Source organism: Eschrichtius robustus, chromosome 1 (assembly GCF_028021215.1).
Source record: "Eschrichtius robustus isolate mEscRob2 chromosome 1, mEscRob2.pri, whole genome shotgun sequence".
Lineage (NCBI taxonomy): Eukaryota > Metazoa > Chordata > Mammalia > Artiodactyla > Eschrichtiidae > Eschrichtius > Eschrichtius robustus.
This window is the reverse complement of record NC_090824.1, coordinates 30758450-30772308: the sequence shown is the minus strand read 5'-3', so window position 1 is coordinate 30772308 and position 13859 is coordinate 30758450. Positions and strand designations below refer to the sequence as shown.

The 13859-nt window shown below is 39.9% G+C and overlaps 1 protein-coding gene across 9 annotated transcripts in view; it reads left to right on the top strand.

Moving 5' to 3' along the window:
• The window catches only part of SIPA1L1 (signal induced proliferation associated 1 like 1), a 502626-nt gene that overhangs the window by 306264 nt on the left and 182503 nt on the right, over positions 1–13859 (top strand). For 8 of the 9 annotated variants that reach the window (XM_068543380.1, XM_068543408.1, XM_068543417.1 and 5 more), the window contains one exon: positions 1597–1658. The gene's annotated coding sequence lies outside the window, so the exon portion shown is untranslated. Of the gene's footprint in view, positions 1–1596; positions 1659–9679; positions 9719–13859 lie in introns of those variants that run through there. The other variant, XM_068543400.1, reaches the window with a different exon arrangement.

The window sequence follows — 13859 nt, the reverse complement described above, 5'->3', positions numbered from 1 at the left end:
ATGTTGAACACCTTTTCATGTGCATGTTGGCCATTTTTGATATCCTGTTTGGGTGATCTGTCTTTTTCTTATTTTGTCAGAGTTTTTTATATTCTAATGAGTCCTTTGCTGGATTTATATATTGCAAATATCATCTTCTTTTCTGAGACTTGCACTTCTCTTCTTTTAATAGTGCTTTTGTTTTATTTTATTTTTATTTTTATGAACATGAAGGGGATCAGAATATGCCACCCCAAAATATGCCACTTTGGCATGAAAATTATTTTGGACTGAAGGAAGTCTAAAAACATCAGACACAGGAAGAGCTTTTTGCCCTCCCCCTTTCTTCCAAAGCAGGGCATAAATTTCCATTTGTAAAGCAGGGCATACATTTGGGGTGTAAGCAGGACACCCCATCTGCCATACCAGGAAGAAGAGAATGACACTTGAGTCTGTGTAACAAATCTTACTAGACAATTCTTATCCACCGTACATTTCCTAGTCACCTTCCCACGATTTATCATCCTTAGGAGCCTAACCCCCTTTTTTCCTTTGTTTAGTCACTTCTCCACTATTTATTGCCCTTTGTTAAAATGGTGTATAAGCCCCTGGATCTAACTGACACTTTAGGTTTTCATTGTTCCATGGCATCTCCATGCATGTAAAAACATTAACATCAATAGAGAAACTTATGCCTTTTTCTCTTATTAATTTGTCTTCGTCAGTTTAATTTGCAAGTCCCCAGGAACTGAATCCAAGAGGGTAGAGGAAAAGGTTTTTCTTCTTCTGCAGACCATAACTAATGCCAACAACATGGCTGAATCTTACATACACTGAGGAAAGTGAAGTTAGACATGGTATTTGTAGATAGATGGGCAGTAACTATCCTCAGCCTTGCCAAGGCACACCATCCCCAGGAAACACCAAGCATCCATGGTTAGAGTATTATGTTTTCAAAGTCCTTCTGAATTAAGAGTGTGACTTGCCATATTGTTATTTGTCCTGAGGTCTGGCTAGGGACAGACCTTTCTCTTTTGAATATTAAAAGACATTCCAGTGTCTTAGAGTCCCCAGTTCTTTGGCTGTGTTTCTTTAGCATTTCAAGGTATGCTGAATATTCCAAGATTTTATTAAGATGCAGTGTCAAATATTTGAATCAGATATGTGCATTCTTTTCTGAGGACTGTTTCCTCAGATCTCTGAGTTTAGGAATTTAGAAACTGAAGCTGATTTATCTAGCTTTAAGTTGCGTTGAACTCAGTAGGTTGGATGTGTTTTGTAGGGGTTAGAGGACATGGTTTTCGAGGTCCGTTTAATAATTGCTTTTGTTTCCGTTTTATAAATAGCAGTCCAGGGCAATTTTACTTGCTTAAAATGTATTTTGTTTGTTTGTTTGGTGGTGGTCAGATCTACAAAAGACGCAGATAATTTTAACTTGAAGATAGAAGAATTTTTATACTACAGATATTTTTCTCATTTTTAATTTAAGTTCAGCTGCTTACTTTAAAAATGCTGGTTTACTTCTTTCAGGGAAAAAAATAAGACTTGTCAAAGTGATGCAACTGTTTTTAATGAAATTTCTTCTGTACTTAACTATTTTTATTCTTTTTTTTTCAGGTTATACATTGTTAATGTGGATGCTATTATCTAAAGTTCTGTAGCTATGGCACAAGAATATAGTAAGTACTATATACCATACTTCCTATGACCTACGTGCTTTATAAAGTGTTAATTTTCTGTCTCTAAATGTCTCATTGGAACAGTGGAGGTATAGGAACAAAGTTTTTAAAAATCTGCTTTTCTCGGGAGTTCCCTGGCAGTCCAGTGGTTAGGACTCAGCGTTTTCACTGCCGTGGACCTGGGTTCAATCCCTGGTTGGGAAACTAAGATCCTGTAACGAGCATGGTGTGGCCAAAAAAAATCTGCTTTTCTCAAAGGAAGTAATTCATTTGGTCATCTGATTTTTGCATCTCTAGCTTTATATATATACAAATATATCACGATTATGATTTATTTAATCTTCTGATAAACACAGAATGGCTCAGGCCTTTCCCTGTAAATGCTAGTGAGTAGACATTAGGATTGAATCCATATTATGCATCTCATCTACCCCCCCCCCCCACAAGCGCCCCCCTCCATGTTATGGGGTTGAGGAGCTGACCACAGCTCCAGGGTGGGCCCTGATGAGGGGCAGTCCCATCCCTGCTGTGTCCACACATGATTAACTCATCGGGGAGGAGGCATCAGCCAGTGTTGGGCATTAACTGGCCAGCGGCCTGGCTTCAAGAATGGTTCTCTAATCCTGCTGTAGGCAAGGAGACTCCAGAGTAGGTTTTCCAGGAGCTTCTGGCAGAAGTCTTCTCATACTTCAAACAGAGCTACCGGAAGAGCCTGCCTCTGCCTCTCTTCTTCTGGATGTTGTTTTGTGCTGGTGTGAGGTCTGGTGTGGCTCCAGGCCGAGCAGGAAGTCACACAGAGTGGAGGACAGAGGAACCAGCCTTGAAGGCAGTTTCTCCTCCAGAAGTCCAAGCATGTGAGCCAGTAACATTTCCTTTTTGTTTAAGCCAGTTTGAGTTGGGAGCCAAAACAGCCTAGGTGATTCACTTCATCTCCATTTGTTTTTAGTACTCCATTAGTTCCTCCCTGGGGAATGTGGGAGCAATTGCAAAGGGAGGCAAACTCATACTCATAAACTAATCTGACAGAGTGTGTTGCTGTTGACGGCACCCTCTACACTCTGAACAATTCACAGGCAGTGATTTCATATTCAAAGACATGAGAATGAAATACATTGCTTTCGGATTCTCTCTTTTCTTTCCCTGGAGGTTTTGCCTTTTAATCAACCCACTTGGGCTGTGAACGCTGAAAAGGGTCTTAGACTGCTGACCTGAAAACCATCCCCTTGTATAGGTATATATTTAACAGTGTGGAGCTGTCCCTTGTGTTTTCTTAGAACAGTCTATACCGGACTTCTAATTCCTTGTTTGCTTTTGTTCTTCAAAAATTACTGTGAATACTCAAATACTGAAACTGCATAAGGGATGATATAACAGATATTTATTATGTGTCCTGCTACAACAGTCTAGACAAATAGAATGTTTACCAATTCTGTGGAACAGTTAAAAACCTACGGCCATCCTCCCTCATAGCAGTGTCCTTTCTCCGCCTCTGAGGAACCTCTATCCTGGTTTTGATCTTTGTTCTTCTCATGCATTTGTTTGTGCTTTTACCACGTATGTGTAGGATGATTTTTGTATGCTTTTTCACTTCAGGTAAACGTAGATACTGTGTGTGTATTTGTTGTTTAAAATCACAAAAAAGTTGAGAAGAAATTCAGGATCACAGAAAGAAGCTATAAATGTGTTCTCAGATACTTGTCCGAAGATCTGTTATTAGGCATCTTGGTGATCCGTAATGAAATGTGTTAGATTTTCAGTGGCTGATGAGTTTAATCAACACGCTTATCTTCTGGAGTCTGGTGCTTGGTCTGCTGCTGAGTTCACACCCGCGCCTGCACTCCTGTGAAGGTTTGGCATGTGCAGGACCGACTGTGTCATCAGTGAGCTTTTCAGAGTGTGTTGGTTACTTTTTCATATAAATAACTCCATTCATCCTGTGGTCATAATGCATGCTTTTGGCAAACTTGGGTATGCATTCTCCTGCACTCTGACAGTTAGCCATCATACTGACGAAGTTGACTTATGTGCTTTCTAAATTTGTTTCCGCCTTGTACTGGTGGCAGCAGTTATAGAGGAGGCATCCACTCCTATGAACAGATTATGAAGCATGGTACTTTGAACTGTAGTATCTCATTATTTCCTTTTGTGCCCCAGCATGAGTCTTGGAGACGATTTTGTAGCATCCTTGTCTGAAACATTTCTTAGGTCATTTAACTTGTGCATTCAAAAGACCCATTCTTTGCCATTTGAGGAGTCGTATCCCCTGGTTCTTGTTTGGAATGTTGCCTCCACAGACTGAATAGTCATTTCCACTCAGAGATCATTAATCCTCTCAACTTGGGAGGGTAAATACCGATAAAATGTCAGAGGAAGATTTATGACAATCAGAAGAAGATTTCCATTTTTTTCCAGGGTGTTATTTTTCGCTTAAATTTTTTTTTTTAACTTTGTTTATTTTTGGCTGCGTTGGGTCTTCGTTGCTGCACGCAGGCTTTCTCTAGTTGCGGCGAGCGGGGCTACTCTTCGTTGCAGTGCATGGGCTTCTCATTGCGGTGGCTTCTCTTGTTGCGGAGCATGAGCTCTAGGCGCGTGGGTTTCAGTAGTTGTGGTGCACGGGCTTAGTTGCTCCGCGGCATGTGGGATCTTCCCGGACCAGGGCTCGAACCCGTGTCCCCTGCATCGGCAGGCGGATTCTTAACCACTGCGCCACCAGGGAGGTCTCATCGCTTAAATGTTTAACATGTGGAAAAAAAAGTAAACCCAAAAGGTTTTTTTCCCCTTAATTCATATAGATTGTATCCACACTACAGACTCAATAACATCTTTTATAGAAATCCAGTTTTAGGTTTTTGTGCGTGCATTTTTCTGTTGTTAAAAAAAAATGGATCCTTCTTTTAATTTTATTTAAATATAACTGTCTTTAGCTTTTTTCCTTCATTGTGGGCCCAGGATCATAAATTAAAATGTTGCCAATGCTAGAAGATTATAGCCATCGAATGGAAACACCCAATCAATGAGGCCCCTATGAAAAGAGCTAGTAAATCTCTTCCACTGGGAGATGACCAGCCTTCAAGTGGAATGCCATTTGTATAGCAGGCCAAATATAGACAAGAAATGCAAGATATTTAAGCTATAATCCTGTAATGAATTTTATTTCCATATTCTTGTTTCAAAAACTTTAGTGTTATAGTTGTTTTTTAAGGGAAAAAGACTACTGACGTTTTTCTTTAAAAGGTCAATTCAGTGAACTGATATTTTTATTTCTTGTGGAAGGGTGTCTTCTTATTTATTTCCCATGTAAAGGGATCTGTAGGCTTGGCTTGTTTTTATGCCTCAAAATGAAATGGTGCCCTTTGGGGGATGCTCCACTGGGCTGAGGGAACTTCTAGACAGTGACTCAGATCTGTAATTAGGTCTTGCTTTCCGCACCCTTGTTGACTTGAAATCACTAGCCATAGACCGTTTCGTCTGGGGAAGCAATACATGAATCATCTAAATTGGTGCAAATTATCCAGAATGCTACTAACTGTTTTCCACTCTTTATTCTGATTGAGGGAACTAGAAAGGGAGACTTGTTCTTTGACTTTAAAGATATTCCTGTGGGTACGTACCCATTTGTGAAAGCAAATTTCTTCCCTAGATAGAGTGAAAAGCAGTGGAACATTTGACATTTGTAAGCAATTCGGGTTTTGCGGGTCTGTTTTAGAACATTCCTCCGCGCTTTTTAGCCTTTCCTTTGTGAAGGGGTAGTAGTGGTTGCCTATCTTCCAGCTCCAGTTTGGTCTCCCATCCATGTCTTTCAGGAAGGGAGGCCCAGGGGCTGTCTTGCTGCCAAGAGTCTCAGTTTAACTCCTGCAGCATGGTTGACGCAGGAGGGAATCCTGGGAGTTTATATTGTGTGCATTTTGCGTCTTCTAACTTGAACCACTCATCAGTGTCTCTCATATTTAGGATGGAATTTGATGTCCTTTTCTTCTCTGACTTATTGACACCTGTCAGTTACCTGGCAGTGAAGTGGGTGAAAGTCTTTTTTTGGTCTTCACTGAATCATAAGTTCACTTTGTTCCAATTTATTTTAGTGCAAAACATTAAAATAATCATATTCATTCTAAAGTGGAGGACATTTGTAAGTCATTTGGGGATAAAGATAAAATGAAGACTTTTCTTAGATAGAAAGTAAGCCTTTTAATTAGGTTTTTTGTTTTTTGGGTTTTTTTTCCTTACGGGTTTTCTCTGATGGTGCATTAGGGATCTTGCCCAGCACTTAACATCTTACTGCTTCTGCTCTAAAGAGAAAAAGACAAGCAGATTTAGCCAGTCAGTAGCCAAAAGACCAGATTTTCAACTTGTAATGTGAGCTGACTTTTTAATACATGGATAAATCTTTGTTTTCATATTGGAATATCTGTGAGTGGACCTCTCAGGAATGCATCTTCTGACAGGAAGTAGAAGAAAGCCATAGCTCGCTGTGTAATTGTGTGTTTTGCAGGCGTGACTACTGTTTTGCGTCTGTGGGTGTATGTGCACAAGCACGTGAGTTGGGTTGTCTTTGTTGGTCTGGGTCATTGCTATTTGTTATACACTGTCATGTTCATTTTGGAAAATGAGGTGTTCAAATTGTAAAATTATGGTTAGCACATCTGCTGAATTAAGTTGAAAGATTTTAGAGTGAGTTTCTAAGAAACTGATTGATAAAGTATTTCATGTCAGTGAATACCCTTGATAAAATTCCTTATTACACAGTTAGTTAAGCTCTTTCCCCTGATATAAATCTTAGAGACCTTCATATTAGCAATTTAGGCTGTGTTTAAAAAGGGTGCCTGTTTACGAAGAACTGCCATCCTGTTTGTTGTAAGGACTTGTTTAATACCCAATTAACCTCTCATTTAATCTCTTTTTGCAACTAGGAGCCAAGAGACCATGCTTCAGTACCAAATACAAATCACCCAACCTTATGGCCCTTAGTTTGCATATTGTGTAAATAATTGGGTCATTAGCCAACACCTAAACAGACGAGTGTGAAAGGTTTATGTCTAGTGGGAATTTAACATCACTTTATGGCTTCTAGATTACATTGTGTGAATTGTTTCTTCCATGGCAGTCAATATCTCTCATCAGTGGGTGCAGTGACAGGCTAGGTCAAGAATTCCAAAGTTCTTAACGAGTGTAGAAATATCTGGAGTTTTATGCTTGATGATATCTTATCCCCTCAGTAGCAGATGGCCTTCTAACTTTGTGGAAATGAAATCTCAGTTTTCTAAATGAATGCTAATCCCTGGTGAAAGCTTCCCACCCTCTTTGTTTTTTGGTTTTTTTAAAATTTTCTTCTCAAATCAATTAAATAGAATTAGTCTGATCTGTACCGGTAGGTGCCCCCTCTGTACTCTGGAAAACTCTGCTAAACAGTGTGTGAAGACAGACCAGCTGTCTCTACTTCTGTCTGAATATCTGGCCCCATCCTGAAAATTTGATGGTATACCCATTTTATTACTGTATAGTGGCCTCATTTTTTAAAAAATAAATTTATTTTATTTATTTATTTTTGGCTGCCTTGGGTCTTCGCTGCTGCACGCGGGCTTTCTCTAGTTGTGGTGAGTGGAGGCTACTCTTCGTTGCGGTGCGCGGGCTTCTCATTGCCATGGCTTCTCTTGTCGCGGAGCATGGGCGCTAGGTGCATGGGCTTCAGTACCTGTGGCGCGCGGGCTCAGTAGTTGTGGCGCACGGGCTTAGTTTCTCCGCAGCATGTGAGATCTTCCCGGACCAGGGCTCGAACCTGTGTCCCCTGCCTTGACAGGCGGATTCTTAACCACTGTGCCCCCAGGGAAGCCCAGTGTCCTCATTTTAAAGATGGAGACATCAGTGTACATCCATTCACTCTGCAAATGCATGGAGCTTGTTGTTTATAAAGATTCAAGCCAAGGCCCAGCATTCATTGTGGCTAAAATTCTGTTCTTTTATTGTATTTTGCTAATCATTTGGAGTAATATCCATTTGGTTGTATTTTTTCGAAGTATCCAGAAAACCTCATTTAACACTCTGTTCCTCCCAAATTTAAAAAATAACTTTTCCAAAAACAATACATACCTACGAAAATGTGGAAAGTACAGCCAAACATAAAATGAAGATGAAAATGAAAAGCATCTGTGATTTTACCACCCAGAAGTAGCTGTGGTTAACATGAGCTAATAATCTGTTCTCACAGAATACAGAGCACACCATTAAAAGGGTGGTGCAGGGGGACCCACACCAATTATTAATGAAGGACTAACCTGGGTGGTGGCACCCAGAAGTTCTTAAATACCTGTATATGGAATGTGTTAAACATAATATCATCTGAACTTCAAGTATTTATATCAAGAGGTTGTTGACATTTCATCATAGGATAAAGAGGGAGCCTCTTTAAAGGGAAGCTGGGCTCTGGCCTATTCTGGTTAGCTTTTGTTTTTAACGATTTTAGGGAGAGATTTTTGGTATAGGGTATATTTCTCTATGTAGGCCTGTGGTTTTGTTTTGTTTGTTTTTAAGTGAAGGAGTCTTATAAAGTAAGCTGTTATATAGGAAGAGGAATACTATATCTTTAAAAGAAATGTCTCCGTTCCCCTGATAGAAAGATAGGAGAGAAAAGGCAAGTGACCGAAGGCTGCATACGGTAATCCTCCAAGGGTAATTGAATTCAGGGTCCCTCCTGGACTTGTTTTTGATATGGTATATCTGTCCCCTGCCTCATTCTGTCTGATGTACCCCTCCTCTCTGCTCCCTCCCCTGTCCCATAACTTAAACAATGCAACATTGCAAAGCATAGGGAACTCTGCACTGACTCACATCTCCATTATCTCACTTCATGCTTCAATTTACAGTAAGTCCGGTTATTGTCTGGTTTTCAAATCATCACACCACAAGGAAGCAACAGACATCTCCCTGGATCTGAAACTATTTTCCCTTTGTGGTGTTTTGATTGTTTCTGAGGATTTGTTTGCTGGCCTCTTTCTCTGAGGCTCAAAATAACTTGGTATGTATGCCACAGCCCTCTTAGCTTCCAGAGGGCTTCTTTTAAGTGTCTGTCCATAACGGAAACATTCTCTATGAGCAGGGATGCACTTCAACCAGTTGGCCAGTAATCACCCCCAGAGTTTCTTGTCCTGAAGCCTTTGTGGTATAAACAGAGCAAATGATGAGAGCTTTGTCCTTTGTCCTCTCTTCCAAGGAAAGAATGTAAAAGTTGTTTTAAAGGAAGTCTGAATTTTGTGGTATCACTCGGTTTTGGCCCTGTGTCCATTTAGATTTTAGCCTGGGATTCTTTGGGAAACTGCACCCCTGAAAGAAAATGAGGATTTCTAAAAGAATTGTTGTTTCAGCAGCTGTTAATGTTAGTAAGAACACAGCACTGTCTTTGAAGATTCTTTAGACAGCAACAGCATGTGGGATTTCACTTTTGCGACGTTAGTCTCTTCCACTAAGAGACTGATTTGAATTATATTAGTCAAATACCGTCCAGTTTTAAATTATTTTATAATTTTGTATTGTTGGAAAACACTCAAACTTTGATTCCTGGGTGTTATAGTGTGTTTTTAGTTTTAGGCATCAAATTAAGATCTCTGCATTTAAATGGTTGAAGAAAGCAAATTTTAATTTGTTTTCAAAATATTATCATTAATAAATAGTGATCCTATCTTTTCTGCCTGTTTTACTTATGGGTGGCTTCCTGGGACTTTTAGACTTTGCAGGATCGTGTTTAATATTCTGAACTGTTGTCTTTGTATTCACAGTGCTGGGGGTGTGTATCAGTTGATTTTCTTGCATAACACTCATTAGATTTATTTCAGATTTATTTCAAATTTATTTATTTTATTCTCAGACCCAATGCTAAAGTTATAAATAAAGAAACCTCCCTATTTTTTAATTTGCTACTTGGACTCTTAACACGTTATAACACTGTCTCTTTATCAGTGGGTTCCTGATTCTGTTAAGGTCACTACTCCTTCACAGAGATAGCTTGATAGGGTTTTGTTTGTTTGTTTCAGATAAGATTCCAATGTAATCTCTTCTCCAGAAGGATTTGGGTAAGTCATTTACAGTTGGTCTCCCAATCCTCATTCTCATTCCTTCAAAATGGGTTATCTTTTTACCTCTCCTTCCCCATTTCCTTCCCTTTTTTTTTTTTTTTTTGATATGAAAGACATGGGGGGCAGCTGGTAGGAAGGGGGGGGGAGTTTGACTTTGTTCTAAATGGAGGATGGGAATAAAATCAAGTTCAGGTAAAGAATGAAGGGGTCAACCTGATGTGGGAAGAAAGTTAGAGAGAAAAGAGTTCAGGTGAGGAATTTGTAGTCTTAAAAAGTAACCCACCACAGAGGAATAGCTAACTCTGCCATTGCTTCTTTTTTGACCTGAAATAACACCAGGTAGCTACCATTTTCTAAGCAAGGTCTGAGGGCATCTTTAAGCAGTAGCTAATTTGTCCATGTTTTGTTTTGCTTTTCATAGTAGATGCTCAGTTAATAGAAAGTTTGATTGACTTGCTGACGTGTTAACTGCAGGGAAAAAAATAGGCTCACTCTTTTTTAAAAATAGCCATTCTAATTTCCGACCAGATGGCTTCCTCCTTCATTAATTCTGTGAGGAGGCTGTGATATAAGTTGAATACCCTTTTTTTAAAATCAAATCTTCTTCCCTAATGTTATATAGTAGGATCTCTTTTTCTCTAGGGGAGTGAGAAATGTGAGAAGTTACTTTCTCTTCATGTTTCAAAGTAAAAGGCTGTCCTGTTGCCTAGTTCCCAGAGAGGTGATTTCCAACCATTCCTACCCTCAGTTTTTGGGGTACATTAGTCCTCCATAAATTGGTGGGATTAAAATTATGTTCTGAAATTTTGCCATATTCTTTGAGATTCTTGGAGTCCCCTAGTGGTCGTCTGAAACCACAGTTGGGAATCGCTGCGTGAGGGATAATCCTTTCACCTGTTAGGTGGGGATATCGTCCTTGGCAGGGAAGGCAGTCATCTGGCAGAACAGGATCTGGACTTGAGCGTTTCTTTTCTGCCTTCTCTTGTTGCTACTTCAGATCTCTCTGTCTTCATTACTAGGGCTCTAAATTTCATTGTCAAGTTCATTTTCTTCCAAATGTTATAAAATAGAGGCAGGGTCATGATGCTTTTTGGAGTTTGTGTTTGTTTTTGGTATTTCTGGATACAAAAGGACAAAGTAGGCCCCTTCTTATACGTTTCAATGCTTGAAGAACAATCAAAGAAAAAAAAAAGTCTGGTTTCTTAGTAAGTGGTTACTGTCTTTCTTTTCCAGACTCCCCCTTTTTTTGGTTGTGTTTATTGCATGTAGCTCACTACTAACTGTGGTCATGGGATGTTGCTTTCAAATCGGGTCTGCAAGATAGTTTTTTAGTTACTGTTTTTCAGCACAAGAGAAGATGCAGTTATTTTGATTCTGTGAGTATTTTCCCTCTAAGGGCAGAGGGCCACATGCTCTTTGGTGCTGGGATACTTCCTACAGTTCTGAGTGGACTTGGCCTATTTTTCCAAATGAGATAATGAATACAAAAGTGCTCTCTAGTAAACTGTAAAGTGTCATAAATGGGAGAGAATGTTGTTACAGTTATTCTCTGCTTGAGTGGCCAACTGTAAATATTCTCTGTTCAGTTCTTGACCTCCGTCTGAGAACCGGCTGCTTTTGACATTCCTGTTTCCAGGGAATAGCTATTTCTTGATTAGGCCAGCTTTTACCTACTTGGACCTTTTGCAGAAGAAAAAGCTTCACCCATTGAACAAATGTAGCTTATATTACATTCAAGCTAGTGGTTGGTATTTCATAATATTTACAAAGAGAGGAGTCACTGCCCTTTATATATGGCAGTACGTTTCTATTGGCAATGACCATGAAATTCCCGGCCCCATGAAAAATAACTGGCTCTTGGAATTACGCTTTCAGTTCTCCATCTCCCTTCCTGTTCAGCGAGAGGACGCTTTCTCTGACAGATGGACTTGTAGTTTTTGTTGAGCTTTCATACAGAATACAGCTTGTGTGTGTGTGTGTGTGTGTGTGTGTGTGTGTGTGTGTGATTTAACTCTTCACCCTCAGGCTTTTCAATTTGTGTACATTGATGTTCTTATGGAGAGCTATATGACCTGGACTACAGAGAGAGAACTTGCAAGGAGAATTAAAGGTGGAGGGAGACATTTCCTTCCCCTGTCTTCCAGAGTAGCTGGAAAGCGGAACTGTTGTGAAGTCCCCAGCCCCCTGTGGGTGACGAGATGCTGCTTCTGCCGCAGATGTCATCTGAGTGGGTCCCTCATCCCTGGGGCGATGCCAGGTGGCATTTGGAAGCTGGCCTAAAACTGCTTCTTCACTGGCAGCGGCTCCTCATGAGAAATGCTTTCCTGCATCTCACAGTAAACCAGTGCTGACTCTAATGGGGAGCTCTAAAAAGACCGCATCATGGAGATTTGACATTCCCTGTAGCTGGCCAGTAGTTTACCTTCACAAGCCTCTTGGAATTGTTTCAAAACACCAATCGCTCGCTGTCAGCGGCTTGCTCCACCGAGGGGAAGAGGTGAGCTGATTATTGCATGGATCCTAAGACTGCTTGATCGGAGGGACATCTCTCAGCTCACCCTGTCTGTTCTTTCCTTTCCAGTGTATATGGAACTTAAATTCTGTGAAAGACTGTAATAAAGTTGATTCCTAGAATTTACTTTCCAGAATTTTGGATTTTTGTAGAGTACAGTGTTAGCTAGGGAAGACAAAAAAGTTGTATCGGTTATCTTGGAAGTAATATCTTTGTTGAATAAGAAAAAGAAGGATACACTAGCAGTGGAAACACTTGATTTGCCCCGAGGAAAACATTTTAGCTCTTGTTAGGTCAGAATTCTCCTCCTTCAAAAGAGAGATGATACCTCTCTTATCAGTTATTTAGACATTTTAAATTGTTTGAAATTAGGGTAAAATCATGTAGTGTTCAAAAAGGGGACTCAAATGTACAGAGAAAAGGAAGTCTAACTTGTAGCTTCTACAGAAAACAGAACTTGTTCATGTTATGTGTAATTTTTTATCTCCACCTCTCGTGAGAATAATTCATACTCCATATGAGGTGAATTAGCTTCTTTATTGGGCCATTTGTTAAGTTCCACCTATTGGCGAGTAAATTAACCTAGAGAGCATGTTCTGTATTCAGAATGTTTGGCTAATGCAAGGATTCTAATGTTTATTAGTCTGTGACGTACATTTTAAGTATAAGTAAATAAAGGCCCAAATGCATAGTTGTTTGTTAAAGATAACAAAACAAGTCATTTAAAGAGCAGGGAACAGATGGACTCTTGCATACTTCTTTCTTTAAAAGTTAATCCATGTTGACACGATGCATATATCATTCAAAAGAGAAATTCGAGTCTTTTGCCAGATAGTCTCTCCTTATTTTAGGCAAGTATTGTAGTGGTCACACAGCACCAACTCAAGGCTGTCCATACAATACATTTTCCATCAGATGGCACAAAAGAATAGACTATTGGGTTAAGGGAGAGGAAGGAGTTAAAGGCAGCTTTGTTGCAAGCCCGTGGATCCGCCATGCTGGAGAATAAACTTACTTTTCAGCACCCAACTCCTTCCTTTCCTCTGTCCTCCATTCTGAATGAGGTCCTGTGCCTCCCCACAGTTGAACTCTTCACCCTGTCTGTGGGTGCTGGGACGCTGTGGTCCCCTCTTCTTCTCCAGATGTGAATTCTCTAGTCCTGGCGTTCCCTTCTCTCCTCCCCCTTCAGCTCTTTCTCTCTCCAGCAGAAATCTTTCTCACCCCCTCTCAGATCTCTCATTCTCTCTTTCTTGTTTCCAGTGTAGGAGAAACGAAAAGTAGGGGAGGGAGAGATTAGTCCATCACTCTTATATACCTTAATTCTTCTAGAGTTTCGGGGATTTTATGGGGAAGGCTCGTTTATAATATACATGAAATAAAATGCATAGGTCTTAAGTGTTCTAAGATTGGGCTGTTTCTAGTTATTGGCTGTTATGAATAAGGCTGCTATAAGCATTTTTATAAAGTCATTCTGTAGACATTATTTTCATACCTCTTGGATAAATACCTAGGAATAGAATTGTTGGATCATAGAGTAGATGTATGTTCGACTATATAAGAAACTGCCGAACTGATTTTCCAAACTGGTTGTGCCATTTTATACTTGAGCAAGGAATTATGTATGAG